This window comes from Solanum verrucosum, unplaced genomic scaffold, assembly GCF_900185275.1.
Source record: "Solanum verrucosum unplaced genomic scaffold, falcon-dt-bn FXZP01000049.1, whole genome shotgun sequence".
Lineage (NCBI taxonomy): Eukaryota > Viridiplantae > Streptophyta > Magnoliopsida > Solanales > Solanaceae > Solanum > Solanum verrucosum.
The window spans coordinates 4374487-4391480 of record NW_026020221.1 but is presented as its reverse complement, the minus strand read 5'-3'; the positions used below and the strand labels follow the sequence as shown (position 1 = coordinate 4391480).

Here is a 16994-nt window from a genome sequence, read left to right as displayed (position 1 = left end):
ACCTAACCCAACAGAATAAATCAATGCAAATGCAAGGTTACAAAACAACTTAACTTATAAAATCTGGCCACAAAGGCAACTCGAATCTCAAAATAGGATATTTACATATATACATAGAAGAGAGACTCAAAACTAACCGACTGACTGTCTATGAAGCCTCTAAAATACTGAGATGGATGTTGGGACAGACCCCACAACACCCTAATAAAACAAAACTAAGAACACAAAATAATTGAGTCTTCCGGAATGCAAGGAGACTCACCACTGACTCTGGAGTGCTCAGCTGGATCAACGACGTGCTGGATGCTGATCCTGGGTACCTGTGTCTGCATTATTATAAGATGCAGGCCAACTGGCATCAGTACATGAAATGTACGAGTATGCGAGCTGGAAATCTAAACCACCACTTAAGCTTGAAAAGAGTACAAGCGAACACTTACCGTGGCTCTGTACGACTCATGAATAACTGAACTCAAAATATATAAAGCAATAAGACACATGCAATATATAAAGCTTGTAAAACAGTATAACAACTTAGCTCGTTAATGATAAAACAATAACAAACTCAACTTTACTTATATAAAAGTAATATAACTTTTGTTGGAGATTCTTTAACCGACAATTACCACTATGAGCCCTAGTGGTGATACAACGTTTTACCTCACGTTGCCCAAGGACCATCTTATACCTAGCCGTGATATAGGAAGCTATCTTTACTAAGTGGATCCACTAGCTTAACTTTTGTGATCATCTAAAAAGTATGACCCGAGAAAATCCCATGTTGGCCGCATGGTTCTTATGGAGAATTGAGTTAATATGAACTCGTGTCCCCAACTCGGTGCTCAAGACTACTCCCAAAAATATACTTTAGCTCATAAGTGTTTTAAACACATCTTTCTTTAGTTTGAGATAATTGCTCAAATCTAGCCCAAAGGCTCTCTTGGAATTGATGTTCCTTTCTTACTCAAATGTAAAAACATTTAGAAACTTCTTTGGGAAATACATAGTTCCCTAATAACTTTTGAGAAATGGACTCGACTTTATGCTCTTGACTTAACTTGAAACTTGAGACTCTTCACTTGGCTTGAACTCTATACTCTTTACTCGACTTGAAACTTGATCCTTAAAATGAAGTTAAAACATTCAATAAAGACTCTTGAAAAGCTTTAGAGACTTTCTTGAACTTACTTCTTAACTTTGCTTGACTTGGAAACTAACTCTCCTTGAATTGGAATTTTGGATTCAAGGTGTTTGATCACATGTTATGGACGAGTTCTTGACGTTTAGACGTACTTTGGAGTGTTGGAAACAACTAAGGAACATAGGTACAATTCCAAGGAACATGAATGAGAAAGGGTGAAATGAAAGGGGAAATTTGGCGTCCTTGGCGCTCTGCAAGGTGCGGAGCGCCAGCCCTTGAAGCTCAGAAGGGACCTGCTGGCGCTCTGCTAGGCGCGTCGCCCCAAGGGCTGGACTTCAGAGTCCCCTTTGGGGCGCACTGGCAGGCGCGACGTGCCAGCCCCTTCCCCAGAAAACCCGACTTTTCTCCCTCTTTTTCCCAACTCTAAATTACCCTAACTTCAAAGGTTTCAATCCCAAACACTAAGGATCATAAAATCCCTCAACATACAAGAGATTCAACTCAAAAACACAACCAAATCATGTCCCAAATCAACAAGAACTTCAACAACACAACCAACAACTTCAACAACTTCAACAACACAACCAATCTTTTCTTGAAAATAAAACGAGTTTGGCGTGTGGGGAAAAGGACCAAACCCACACTATGAACTCACATACCTAGTAGGGATCACCCCCGACGATATCCACGACGATCTTAGACGGAATCTTGCTTGATCTCCTCTTTCTTCTCTTCTTCTCCTCTTCACTCTCAAACCCTTACTTTCACTCTTTTAAAATGGGACAAACTGATCTAAAAATCAGTCCAACACTTAAATATAACCAAAAGAATTGATTAGGGAAAAGACCAAAATGCCCTTAAAATTTCCGGACGGATTTCCCTGCCAACTTCCCAACTTCCAACGGGCACAACTCACTCATACAAACTCGGAATCGAGCAAACTCGGCCGCGTTGGAAAGATCGTTCCACGAGCTTCACAAAAATATCTAGAACTACACCTAACTCATCCTGATCCAGGAGTTATAACTGTTCAAAGTTGTCCAAAAACTCACCTTTTTCCCATAACCAAATTTCCAGAACTTTAAAATTCTTTCCAAAAATGAAAATTTCCAATTCTAAGCCTCTTCATAGCTAATTCAAATTGCCGGATATTACATAGATGGAGTTGCATCTTATCTTTATGGTTCATTTAATTTCGATCACTTGACTTGGGACCGTGGAACTTGTTTTTCCTACTTCCACTTGGGAAGTCATTTTCTCATTTTTAATGAAGTTTTTTTTAGATAAAATGTTTACCAAAGCTTATAACCAACCGAACATGTTGTTTTTCTCCGTTCCGAACGCAGAGTTCTGTTCTCATAATTGGTTCAATGACTGCTCTTGATCTTTTATGATTTTATAGATTCCATATAAAATTTATTGCATTGGTACTACTTGGTTTCACCTGATTCAAGTGTCCCTTGTCATAAAATATGGAAAAAGAAAAATCAGAGTCGGAATTTACAAGCATTTGATGGTTGCTATACTAAACGTTTCATTGGACTCTGCACTAGCAAATTACACACGAACTATCAATACAAAGCATAAACCAAATAGAGGCAGAGCCTATAAGCCTCCTCTGTTCTGCAATTACAACAAAACATTCATCTTCTTACAACATTTGAAAAGGCTTCCAGGAGCACTACTTAAGAATGTCGATTTTCACTTCACACCGACACTCCAAGGCCTCAGTAAAATACCTTGGAATCAATGTATCAATTTCTCATGAAAACCTGATTTGCAACTTAATTGATATGCAGCAAGTAAACCAAATCTATCCTTGTTACATCTCAGTGCTTTGTTGAGATGATCCTCTAGCGAGACCGGTGGTGCAATAGTTCCCTCAAACACATTAGGCTTGAGAATTTCAGACAGCAACTGATTCACTAAGTGGGCGATGGTCGTGACTAGTTACCTGGTTGAATTTTTTCCAATTCCTTTAGCTAGTCAGAGAAAATGTTGTAAATTAACAAATTTACTATTAAAGTGATTTACTTTTTCGCCTAGTCTATCCTATAATGTCACACAAAGGCTTACCTTAGCAGATTTGAACAGTTCATCAAGGACTTCAGACAATGTTGGATGTGTGTGCACTGCAAACTTTATATCCTGCAAGATATCACAACAAAAATATAATCAGAAAAGAGAAAAGTTCAACATGTTTATGGAGAGATTGAAGGAGGTCAAAACTGAAGCTCCCAAGTCCCAACCCAAAAGAGAGGGAACAAATAACATAATCTTGAGATAAAATGAAAACGCTATTCAAGAGCATTATCAACAAGGAGACCGCAAAATCTAAGTGGTCTCTCATCACAAAGCAGTCCAGAAAGAAATTCAGTTTTCACCTCTGTCAACCCAACCATGCTGATTTCAGGATGAGTAAAACAAGCAGTTGGAATGCTCAAATGGTTAAGCACGTGGTCTCTTCCCGAGACTTGTTCGACAACTATTTCATAAGAAAAGGTCATACTGAGTTGTAACATGATAGCGATTTTAAAGGAAAGCGGTTGACTGTATAGAAGATATTCCTAACATAATTCAATACACACCAGATATTCCTTGAGCACTGGCTGCATGAGCAAGCATCATTTTACCATTTGCATCACCAATGCAATAAAGGTGAGGTACCTAGAGGTAAAAGTATTATTAGAATAACATTAACAGACATGTGAAAGCATATCGACAATAGTGTAGTTCCAACTAACCTATTTTCCATTAGCATCAACAACTCGCATACGCTCATCAACAGAACACGCTAATCTGCAAAAGTTGACTATTAAAATGCACAAAATCCTGGTATAGATGAAGACTATTGTATATTTTTATGCGAAGACATACATTCTCCAGGCCGAAACCATTCGTGAAGGGAGCTCTACCAGTTGCAATTAGAGCTGCATCAACCTAAAAAAAGAAAACAGAGGTCACTCACTTGATTTTTTTCACAAACCTGCAAATTAATAAAAAGATCACAATTCCATTTCATGTTCTTTAGGATTTATGAAGTATAATCGTAAAGAAATGGATCTTGAGTCTAACTCAACCTCAAAAGCTAGCTTATGAGAGAATGATTGCCCAAGTCCATATAGAAGTTCAGCTTTTCCTCATCTGGTGTTGTCAAAGCGTGCTTAAGCTTTGAAGCGAGGCGATAACGTGTTGATCTCTTTGCCTCGCTTAATGTACGCTTCATTGTCGTCATCAAAATTCTAAGACATATTTTTCCTAGTGATTCGGCCACACTAAACAATTGATATTTCTCTTTATCGTAAACAAAATTCAAAATTCTTTGTCCATATATTTGTCATTCATAATTAGTAGTCTTGGACTAAACATATATATTTGTACTTTTCTCCATTTGCGCTTTTTTTAATTCACATTGTGAGATATTTCATAGACACTCAGGGAACAAAGTACACTGAAGTATATGTTGCAGATTAAAGTTTCAAGTTCATTTGTTGTGCAATAGAAATGAAACAAAATTGTTATTAAAACATGCAGAATACGTCTAAAATTTGAAAACAACAAGAATATAGAGAACACAAGAGGTGTTGTAATGTAGTCAATTTATCCCAACACAAGCATTAGTGACTGACTTATTTCAACGGATGATAATAGTCGCATTTATATATTAGCCTAGGATATCTGGCATGCATATCAACTTTTGCACTCTTCAGCTCTCTATGGCTAAGTATCCGAAAGGCAATATATTTTCTTTTGATCTTTGAACATCATGCTGAAAGGATGTCTCTATAGGGTATACTTATCTGAACTAGTATTTAATGATTTCATCAAGTATGGAAATCAATTTTACTGTTTACTCACTCTCTTTGCCTTTCAGTTTATTGATTACTATAACTCGCCATGTTCTATTTTCTACCATGATCAGTGTGGTTATCTTTATTTGGATGTGTTTTGCTTAGTTATACCACAGTGATGGAACAGTCTAACTGGCAAACACAAAGGAAAAAACACTAGTTGGTCATTAATCAGATGAAGGTGGAGATGCATACGTGTGAGTGTTGGTGGCTTTGTGTAGTGAATAAATGGAGATGTGGTGAGTGTCCAGTGATATTGTGTGTCTGTGACTTGTGCCTGATGCTGTGAATGAATCAAGAGTTTAAATCTGGATCACTCTGTGAGGTAAGTTGAACTTCTGGAGTGATTTATTATGTGAATCTGTGTGTATAATGTCTCGTATGATCAGGTGTATGTGTTTATAGTGTGAATATCTGCAGACTCGAAGCTATCTTAAGTTCTTTGAGCCTTTTATTAGTACTGCTATCTGATCAGGTGTATTTGTATTTGACTCCATTTCCACCTTATTTTCATTCACATTGTGAGATATTCACAGACATCCAGAGAACAAAAGTACAACTAAGTAGATGTTGAAGATTAAAGGTTCAACTTCATTGGATGTGTAATAGATATGAAACAAAATTGCTATTAAAACATGCAAAATACGTCTATAAATTTGAAAAGAACAAGGGTATATAGAAACATAACTTGTTTTAACTTTACTAAATAACAAAATACAGATACCTTAAAATAAGATGCTGAGCTAAAATAACCTAATTTGGACTGTTAAAGACAATCAAAAGACTCTAATTAGACTTAAGTGGAAGGGCTAATAGTAGTCTGTGACTAAAGTTTCAAGCAAAATGGAGCTTTGACACCAGCTAGAGCAAGAATAGATGCTGGAATTCCCCACAATGAGTCGCCGCAAATTAGACCAGAAGCCACTGCAGGTCCAAAATCATTAGCCTTCTGCTTGTTATACATTTGCATACCGAATAGGATCAATGAGCCAACACACATGTCAATGGCAAAGTAGCCTCCAAGGTAAAATGGAATGGCCATGCACATTGGACTCGGAATGAATCGATAAATTCTGTACTTGGTCTCAAATTTCTTCAGCAGTTGAGTCACTAGGTTGATGAGAATAGCAGCGACAAAGAAGCAAATAGAGAGGTTGAGGCAATGTTTGGGTAGACTTCCAAAACCTTCGACGCCAAGTAGGGCGATTCCACGATACATGAGAGCATATGGTGCAGGGTATGAACCTTCTGGATCACCTAATCGATAGGCAGAGTTGAAAATCCAGAAGACTAGAGGGGTTATGACACATCCCATTGCAGTTCCAATGAGTTGGCTAAAGAACATGGAACGCGGGGATGTAAGGGTTAAGTAACCAGTCTTGAAATCTCCCATCAAGCCAGAAGCTGTGTCTAGTATGCTCATCACCAAACCACATGAAGCAAGTCCAGCAATCACTCCACCATTCTCCAAACCAACCCAATAACTAAATGTAAGAATTGCAATTTTTCCGTAATTTGAAGCGAGGGACCAATCAGTGAGGCCGGCTCCATAAGAATTGCAGAAGGCCAAAATAGGTGCAATTAAATAGGCAACCAAAACGTGATACCATTTGAGCGAGTGGAAGATCATGGGTACCACAATGATAGATATGACTGCAATTCCAGTGTATCCCCCAGCGGCTGCCCAGTTGGGAATCTGGTCTTTCAAGAAGTATTCGTTTTGTATCTTTTCATCTTCATCGTCTTCTTCTGAACAATCTTGCTGAGTACTACTCTTCCTCTTTGTGAAACTTGAGATTGTGACCACCAACATGTAGGCAAAATGGAAAAGACCATCACCAAGCATCATGGCAATTGCGATAAATACCCTGTATCCTTGGATACCATGAAGACTCGTTGCAGATAATTGGGCAGAGTACCAGTCGCCTTTCTTTGCTTCAATCATTGGCCACATGAAAGCCCAAGAGACTATAGCACCCGTTAGCAATGATATGTTGACCATGTAGGGGCAAAGCATACCAACTCCAACATAGGTGGATGAGAAATCAAAATATAACCTTTTGGCATATGCTTGGGAACCAAATGTATGCAAGCTAGCAAATCCGCAGCCTTCAGCACGTGCAAATATCCACTGAACAACCCCAAATATAAAGCTGAACCCAAACGATTTGAACAAGGAACCAACTTGTTTCTTTGCGAGCTCTGCTCCTTTAGGAGTGTGGAAACAGTTGATCAAGTATGCAGTTGCGGTTCCACTTGGATACGTCAACTTGTACTTCATTATCATCATCTTTCTTAATGCAACAATTGAGAATAGGCCAGCAAAGCTAACAACAAGAAGATAAGGAAGCATCCAAGTAATAGCAAGATTCTTAATATTAATTGGTAAATTTCCTGCATCAGCCTGAGATGCTATGTATGGACTCATTCCCAACATATAACTTGCTGTGCCACTGCTAAAAGCAATGCCAGAAGAAGCAACGACACACGTCTGTATGACGGTATTCTCCTGTCTAGTAAAAGGCTGTTTCAACATTCCAAATTTCTGAGTAAGAGCTGTCCATGATTTAATTCCGGCAAATCCCAATAGTCCAGCAGCAACATTGAGAGAAGGGATAACACCAGTAGTGAGATTGAGTTTGCAAACAATGAAGTTGAATACGACACTGAGGATGAATCCAGTGAACATTGCCCTCAACGTAATTTGTTTGTGCCAGGGGGGAACATATTCGTCTTTGAATGCATTCTCTGTTGATGATTCCCCTGCTGCTACAACTCCCAATTCTAGATCAGTATTTGTCACCATTATTAACTAGTAAGTAATTATATTTGAACGAACGAACAAACAAACAAAGAAAGAGAGAAAGTGAAAAGTAAAAATTTGGTGAGAATAATTTTAGGTTGGATGTTACATCTATTTATACAGGTTTAGAAATAGCGTTTCCTGATTGAAGTAGGCTTTTGTTTAGTCTAATTTGAAATGGAGTCGGAAAAAAAGTTACAATTAAGTAAATTTTATCCTTGTAAATTTGAATTAGCTTATTTTAAGTGTTTTAAAGCTTAAATTCTTACCATAATTATTATCATTACAAACTATAAATTTAGAAATAACGTTTCCTGATTTGAGATGGAATGGGAATAATAATAATTAAATCACTTTAGATGGTTTTTGGTTTAGTCTAATTTGACATGAAATGGTAAAATAAGACTACTTTTCCTCATCCCACTCAATCTGAATGGAATGGGATTACAATTACGGTTTCCTAATGGGAAACTGTAAGAAAAACTTACCAAAATAAACTATTTTCCTAAATTAATCAAGGTCTTTTTGTAGAATATATATATAGTACTTTTGACGGTTACAAATACAATTAAACCTTTTTTTTATATTTTTTTCTCTCACACTAGTCCTTCCATTTAATATTAGTTGACATTACTAAAAATAGTTGTATTAAATTATTTGTCAATTTACAAAATCAAAATAGTTAAAATTAATTATGTTTTATCCTTGTAAATTTGAATTAGCTTATTTTAAGTGCTTCTAAGCTAAAATAATTTTTGAACACGAGTATTTTGATAAGTTTAAAGAGTGCTTATAAGCACTTAGTTTTAAACTAAAATGCTAAAAATAAGCCACAAGTTAGAAATTCTAACTTATGACTTTTGGCATATAAGTAAAAATGGAAAGACAATCAATATAGGCTAAATTCTCATGTTTGATTGGTAAGTGGAAAATATTTTTGAAAAATTAATTTTTAGTGTTTGGTTGGTAAATAAAAAACATTTTTCAGAAAATATCTTTCGTTTTACGCTAGACAGTAGAAAATACTTTTTAGGAAAATAGTTTTAGACCTGGAAACCAATTTTGATAACCGATCCAAGATTTGAACCCGGTACCCGAACAAAGACACGAACCCGACGACAAATTCGAGATCTGACCTCAACACCCCATCCAAAAAATGATCCCAACTCTCGACTCAAGATCCAATGTCAACCTCGACACCTAAACCGGGACACGACCCCGACGAACAATATGGAATTCCACCCCAAGACCCGACTCAAGACCTCACCCTAACTCCCAACCGGAACCTCTGACATTCAAACTGGGACTTGACCCCGACATACAAACCTAGACGAGAGACGGACACGAGACCTGAACCTGACTCCAGACTCAGAATTTGACATTCAAACTAGACTCGACCCTAATCCCAACCCCAACACCCGGCCTTGATGAGTGATTCAAGATTTGATCTCGGCATCCGACTTTGGACCCGACTTCAACCTCGACCATGATCCCGTCATCCGACCCCAAATTGGGATCTAATACCCAATCTGAGATCTAACACCTGAATTGGAATACGACACTCGAATCGGGACCTAGAATCCGACTTCTGAACTGGATCCCACCTCGACATCTGACTTGAGATTCGACTTCGAACCGAAACCCAACTACACCATCAAATCTGAGATCCAAATTTCGAATTGAGACTCGACCCCAACACCCAATGCGTGACCTGACTAGTTACCTGGTTGAATTTTTTCCAATTCCTTTAGCTAGTCAGAGAAAATGTTGTAAAATTAACAAGTTTACTATTAAAGTGATTTACTTTTTCGCCTAGTCTATCCTATAATGTCACACAAAGGCTTACCTTAGCAGATTTGAACAGTTCATCAAGGACTTCAGACAATGTTGGATGTGCGTGCACTGCAAACTTTATATCCTGCAAGATATCACAACAAAAATATAATCAGAAAAGAGAAAAGTTCAACATGTTTATGGAGAGATTGAAGGAGGTCAAAACTGAAGCTCCCAAGTCCCAACCCAAAAGAGGGAAAAAATAACATAATCTTGAGATAAAATAGTGTCGCATAATGGATAACCTGAATGGACGTTCCCAATGCTATGGCGTTGGACGCTTCATGAATGAGGTCAGCAGCATGCATACCAAAGATATGAACTCCAAGAATTTCCCCATTGTCTGGTCTGTATATCAACTATATATATCAAAGAAGCAGTAAACAGGTTAGGATATCTCAATCCAAAACACAATTTTGAATGTGTCAGATTAGTGAAGAAAGGGTCCGCAAGTCGGATTATAACCAAATATCTAGCTATAGGAACTCAACATTCGAGGAACACATGAATCTCAACCATTATGGTTTCCGATGAAATGAAAACACTATTCAAAAGGTAAAAGATGAGTAGAACCTTTGCAAGTCCTTCCCCTTCATTTTCTGCCAGTGCCTTTGTGTTTGCCTTAAAGATTGTTTTTGTGCTTATCTCGAACCCCTATTTTTCAGCTTTCTCTCGAGCTTGCGGCTGCAAAATGTGGAAGCCAGTTTAAGAAAAAACTACGTAAAAGAAGTTTGCCACCTAGTTAATCCCATCAACCATGGAAGGAATGATTTGTGAGTATGTTGAAGTATTCAATATCCTCCTCCAATTATTAACAAGTTCGCGAAGAAACTTGAACATAATAAGAGCATTATCAACAAGGAGACCACAAAATCTAAGTGGTTTCTCATCACAAAGCAGTCCAGAAAGAAATTCAGTTTTCACCTCTGTCAACCCAACCATGCTGATTTCAGGATGAGTAAAACAAGCAGCTGGAATGCTCAAATGGTTAAGCACGTGGTCTCTTCCCGAGACTTGTTCGACAACTATTTCATAAGAAAAGGTCATACTGAGTTGTAACATGATAGCGATTTTAAAGGAAAATGGTTGACTGTATAGAAGATATCCGTGACATAATGTAACACACACCAGATATTCCCTGAGCACTGGCTGCATGAGCAAGCGTCATTTTACCATTTGCATCACCATTGCAATAAAGGTGAGGTACCTAGTGGTAAAAGTATTATTAGAACAACATTAAAAGCTAGCCAATATAGACAATAGTGTAGCTCCAACTAGCCAAATTTCCATCAGCATCAACAACTCGCATATGCTCATCAACAAGAATAAAACCTCGTTGCGTCAACACGTTAATCTGCAAAAGTTGACCATTAAAATGCACAAAATCCTGGTATAGATGAATACTATTGTATATGTTTTTATGCGAAGACATACATTCTCCAGGCCTAGACAATTCGTGAAGGGCGCTCTGCCAGTTGCAATTAGAGCTGCATTAACCTAAAAACAGAAAACAGAGGTCACTCACTTGATTTTTTTCACAAACCTGCAAATTAATAAAAATATCACAATTCCGTTTCACATTCTTTAGGATTTATGAAGTATAATTGTAAATAAATGGATCTTGAGTCTAACTCAACCTCAAAAGCTAGCTTATGAGGGAATGATTGCCCAAGTTGATATAGAAGTTCAACTTTTCCTCATCTGGTGTTGTCAAAGCGCGCTTAAGCCTTGAAGCGAGGCCATAACGTGTTGATCTCTTTGTCTCGCTTAATGTACGCTTCAGTGTCGTCATCAAGGTTCTAAGACATATTTTTCCTAGTGATTCGGCCACACTAAACAATTGATATTTCACTTTATCTTTAAAAAAATTCAAAATTCTTTGTCCATATATTTGTCATTCATAATTAGTAGTCTTGGACTAAACATATATATTTGTACTTTTCTCCATTTGCGCTTTTTTTCATTCATATTGTGAGATATTTCATAGACACTCAGGGAACAAAGTACACCAAAGTATATGTTGTAGATTAAAGGTTCAAGTTCATTGGTTGTGCAATAGAAATGAAACAAAATTGTTATTAAAACATGCAAAATTCGTCTATAAATTCAAAAACAACAAGAATATATAGAACACAACTTGTCTTAATGCTACTAAATATTCAAATACACATACCTTAAAATAACATATTAAGCTAAAATAATCTAATTTTGATTGTTAAAGACAATCAAAGACTCTAAAGCAATGTCCTCCAGACAAAATTTTGTGAAATGCCTGTACATGTTTTAATAAAAACCAAAAACGAAAAAAGCTCAATAATATTGTATTACCTCCAAAGTGTCCTTTACTTCTTTAGTCTTGGCGTCAGTTAGCTCAATAACAACTGGTCTCCCATCCTTTGCCGGGGTGATCTGTACGAATTATTAGGGAAGATAGTTAAGATATTTGGAAACTTGTGGTTGAAGTAACATAAAACAAGAGAGATCAATACCTTCGTTGCAAACACTCCAGTGTGATAATCAATTTTCCTTGGATTTACCAGAATCCATTGAGCTAACTTACTAATCTCTGGATCAAATCCAGGCATAAGTTGATCTAGAGCTTCAATAAAAGTAACCTGTGAACAAAATGACTGTTAATTAGCTGGCGTTTTAAAGAGAACTTCAAAATCATTGTGGTACTTTTAGAGGAAGATTAAGCTTAAGAACATTTCAAACAAGCAAAGTGCAAGGTTAAATAACTATTGTTGCTAGTGTTCTCTTCTCCATTATGTTCAACGTAACTAATTCATTGTTGTATCTCCCTCTTCATACTTGATTTTATTATGCTTTACTTGAGCCGAGGGTCTATAGTAAACAGTTTATAGGAGTAAGGGCTGCATACATACAATCCTCCCCAGACCCCATTTGTGGGATTACACTGGGTATATTGTCGTTATTGTTAGTTTAATTTAAGAACAACTCCCCCACTTGTGTGAGGTTTGCTAATTTTGTCGGCCCCAAGCCTGAATAAAAGAGGTCGTGGTAGGTTGATACATCAACCTAGTTAATTAATGATGAATCCTATCTATACATATGAAACAGATCCAAATGGAAAGTTACGATTCATATAGATGACCTCAACTAGTTAATTTGATCTGACACTTTATTTTCTGATGAACAAATTAAGGAGCTCGCGATGGGTTTAGAGCTTAGCAAACAAAAGTTTACATGGTTGTTATACGATCCTGATAATACAGATATCTATCTCGGGGCAGACCTCAAAAGAAAATTTGAGTTTCATGCAGGGTTTGAGGAAAGACTAGACGGGGTTGGATTACTGGTTAGAGATTGGGCACCACAAACAGAAATCTTGTCTCATTCATCCATTGGCGGGTTCTTGAGTGCGTGTGATTGGACTTCTTGTGTAGAGACCATTACTATGGGAGTCCCAATAATTGCTTGGGCTACACACTCTGACCACCCAAAAAATGGTTTTTTGTTAACAGAAATATTGAAAATAGACTTGATCATTAGGGAATGGGACCAGAAACGCGAATAGGTGGTCACTGCATCCACCATTGATAATGTCGTGAGGAAGTTAATGGCATCAGAAGAAGGAGACGAGGTTAGGAAAAGAGCAAAAGAATTGGGGGAAGTCGTGAGACAGTCCACAGAGAAAGGGGGTGCTTCTCAAATGGAGTTGGATTATTTTATCGCGCATATCACTAGATAGAATTTTCTATGCTTTTTTAAATGCTCTTTCAATAATTCTTTCAACCCTGTTAGAAATCTCTGTTGTTTGGTCAAACTATTTCTTAATAAATGAATGATCTTTGAAATGCTTTAGTATATAAATTTAGTGAAATTTTTAGTAACATCCAATATTATTGAATTTGACAGAACTCACATATATTAATCTTAATATATTATTGGAGGCAAATGGCATTGAAGGAAGGAGAAATGGTAGTTCCCAGGAGCACATGGCAACTTGACTAATTAATTAAAATATGATGAAACAAGGGACTCCCCCCCACCCCCCAGGAGCACATGCTTACTCTTTTAATTTTGTATTTGATCGGTTTGTTTGTACAAACTTGTAGCATCATTTTGTTCCCCTGAATAATTAGGCCCTAGTTATTGCCATTTCAACCAAGTGATGAAAAAGGACAGTCCAATGCATGAAACAAGTGACTGACTTATTTCAACGTAACGGATGATAATGGTCGCATTTATATATCAGCCTAGGATCTCTGGCCTGCATATCGACTTTTGCACTCTTCAGCTCTCTATGGCTAAGGATGCAATATATTTTCTTTTGATCTTTGAACATCATTTGGGTCTACTTATCTGAAGTAATATTTCACGATTTCATCAAGTATGGAAACCAATTTTACTGTTTATTCATTCTATTTGCATTTCATTTTATTGATTACTATAACTCGCCATGTTTTATTTTCTACCATGATCAGTGTAGTTATCTTTGTTTGAATGTGTTTTGCTTAGTTCTACCACAGTGATGGAGCGGTCTAATTGGCAAAAACAAAGGAAAAAACACTTAATCAGATGAAGGTGGAGATGCGTGTGAGTATCGGTGGCTTTGTGTAGTGAATAAATAGAGATGTGGTAAGTGTCTGAGAAAATTATAGTTGCCTAATTAGTAATATTGTGTGCCTGATGCTGTGAATGAATCACTCTGTTAGGTTAGTTGAACTTCTGGAGTGATTTATTATGTGAATCTGTGTGTAAGTGTGAATATCTGCAGACTCTTAAGATCTTTGAGCCTTTTATTAGTACTACTATATATGTATCAGGTGTATTTGTGTATGTGTTGTAGTCTGCTTAATGGAACTCTTAACAAAAGAAATGAAACAAAATTGCTATTAAAACACGCAAAATATGTCTATAAATTTGAAAAGAACAAGGGTATATAGAAACAGAACTTGTTTTAACTTTACTAAATTACAAAATACAGATACCTTAAAATAAGATGCTGAGCTAAAATAACCTAATTTGGACTGTTAAAGACAATCAAAAGACTCTAATTAGACTTAAGTGGAAGGGCTAAAAGTGGTCTGTGACTAAAGTTTCAAGCAAAATGGAGCTTTGACACCAGCTAGAGCAAGAATAGATGCTGGAATTCCCCACAACGAGTCGCCACAAATTAGACCAGAAGCAACTGCAGGTCCAAAATCATTAGCCTTCTGCTTGTTATACATTTGCATACCGAATAGGATCAATGAGCCAACACACATGTCAATGGCAAAGTAGCCTCCAAGGTAAAATGGAATGGCCATGCACATTGGACTCGGAATGAATCGATAAATTTTGTACTTGGTCTCAAATTTCTTCAGCAGTTGAGTCACTAGGTTGATGAGAATAGCAGCGACAAAGAAGCAAATAGAGAGGTTGAGGCAATGTTTGGGTAGACTTCCAAAACCTTCGACGCCAAGTAGGGCTATTCCACGATACATGAGAGCATATGGTGCAGAGTATGAACCTTCTGGATCACCTAATCGATAGGCAGAGTTGAAAATCCAGAAGACTAGAGGGGTTATGACACATCCCATGGCAGTTCCAATGAGTTGGCTAAAGAACATGGAACGCGGAGATGTAAGGGTTAAGTAACCAGTCTTGAAATCTCCCATCAAGCCAGAAGCTGTGTCTAGTATGCTCATCACCAAACCACATGAAGCAAGTCCAGCAATCACTCCACCATTCTCCAAACCAACCCAATAACTAAATGTAAGAATTGCAATTTTTCCGTAATTTGAGGCGAGGGACCAATCAGTGAGGCCGGCTCCATAAGAATTGCAGAAGGCCAAAATAGGTGCAATTAAATAGGCAACCAAAACATGATACCATTTGAGCGAGTGGAAGATCATGGGTACCACAATGATAGATACGACTGCAATACCAGCGTATCCCCCAGCGGCTGCCCAGTTGGGAATCTGATCTCTCAAGAAGTATTCGTTTCGTATCTTTTCATCTTCATCGTCTTCTTCTGAACAATCTTGCTGAGTACTACTCTTCCTCTTTGTGAAACTTGAGATTGTGACCACCAACATGTAGGCAAAATGGAAAAGACCATCACCAAGCATCATGGCAATTGCGATAAATACCCTGTATCCTTGGATACCATGAAGACTCGTTGCAGATAATTGGGCAGAGTACCAGTCGCCTTTCTTTGCTTCAATCATTGGCCACATGAAAGCCCAAGAGACTATAGCACCCGTTAGCAATGATATGTTGACCATGTAGGGGCAAAGCATACCAACTCCAACATAGGTGGATGAGAAATCAAAATATAACCTTTTGGCATATGCTCGGGAACCAAATGTATGCAAGCTAGCAAATCCGCAGCCTTCATCACGGGCAAATATCCACTGAACAGCCCCAAATATAAAGCTGAACCCAAACGATTTGAACAACGAACCAACTTGTTTCTTGGCGAGCTCTGCTCCTTTAGGAGTGTGGAAACAGTTGATCAAGTATGCAGTTGCGGTTCCACTTGGATACGTCAACTTGTACTTCATTATCATCATCTTTCTTAATGCAACAATTGAGAATAAACCAGCAAAGCTAACAACAAGAAGATAAGGAAGCATCCAAGTAATAGAAAGATTCTTAGTATTAATTGGTAAATTTCCTGCATCAGCCTGAGATGCTATGTATGGACTCATTCCCAACATATAACTAGCTGTGCCACTGCTAAAAGCAATGCCAGAAGAAGCAACGACACACGTCTGTATGACGGTATTCTCCTGTCTAGTAAAAGGCTGTTTCAACATTCCAAATTTCTGAGTAAGAGCCGTCCATGATTTAATTCCGGCGAATCCCAATAGTCCAGCAGCAACATTGAGAGAAGGGATAACACCAGTAGTGAGATTGAGTTTGCAAACAATGAAGTTGAAAACGACACTGAGGATGAATCCAGTGAACATTGCCCTCAACGTAATTTGTTTGTGCCAGGGAGGAACATATTCGTCTTTGAATGCATTCTCTGTTGATGATTCCCCTGCTGCTACAACTCCCAACTCTAGATCAGTATTTGTCACCATTATTAACTAGTAAGTAATTATATTTGAATGAACGAACAAAGTAAGTAATTATATTTGAACGAACGAACAAAGTAAGTAATTATATTTGAACGAACGAACAAACAAACAAAGAAAGTGAAAAGTAGAAAAATTGGTGAATATAATTGTAGGTGGGGGTGTCACGGCTATTTATATAAGTTTAGGAATAGCGTTTCCCGATTGAAGTCGGCTTTTGTTTAGTCTAATTTGAAATGGAGTCGGAAAAAAATAATAATTATTCTCACTACAAACTAAATTAGAAACTATATTTAGAAATACCGGTAACACAATTTGAGATGGAATGTTAAAAC

The 16994-nt window shown here is 37.5% G+C and overlaps 2 protein-coding genes and 3 pseudogenes across 2 annotated transcripts in view; all 5 read right to left on the bottom strand.

The window, feature by feature from the left end:
* LOC125830853 (dihydroxy-acid dehydratase, chloroplastic) overlaps window positions 1-16994 on the bottom strand; it is a 275530-nt gene that overhangs the window by 107865 nt on the left and 150671 nt on the right. The gene's annotated exons all lie outside the window — the stretch shown is intronic.
* The window catches only part of LOC125830891 (stress-response A/B barrel domain-containing protein HS1), a 241399-nt gene that overhangs the window by 105604 nt on the left and 118801 nt on the right, over window positions 1-16994 (bottom strand). The gene's annotated exons all lie outside the window — the stretch shown is intronic.
* On the bottom strand, window positions 2671-12394 carry LOC125831124 (dihydrolipoyl dehydrogenase 2, chloroplastic-like; annotated as a pseudogene).
* LOC125830858 (probable metal-nicotianamine transporter YSL7) lies at window positions 5819-7420 on the bottom strand (annotated as a pseudogene).
* LOC125830857 (probable metal-nicotianamine transporter YSL7) lies at window positions 14686-16287 on the bottom strand (annotated as a pseudogene).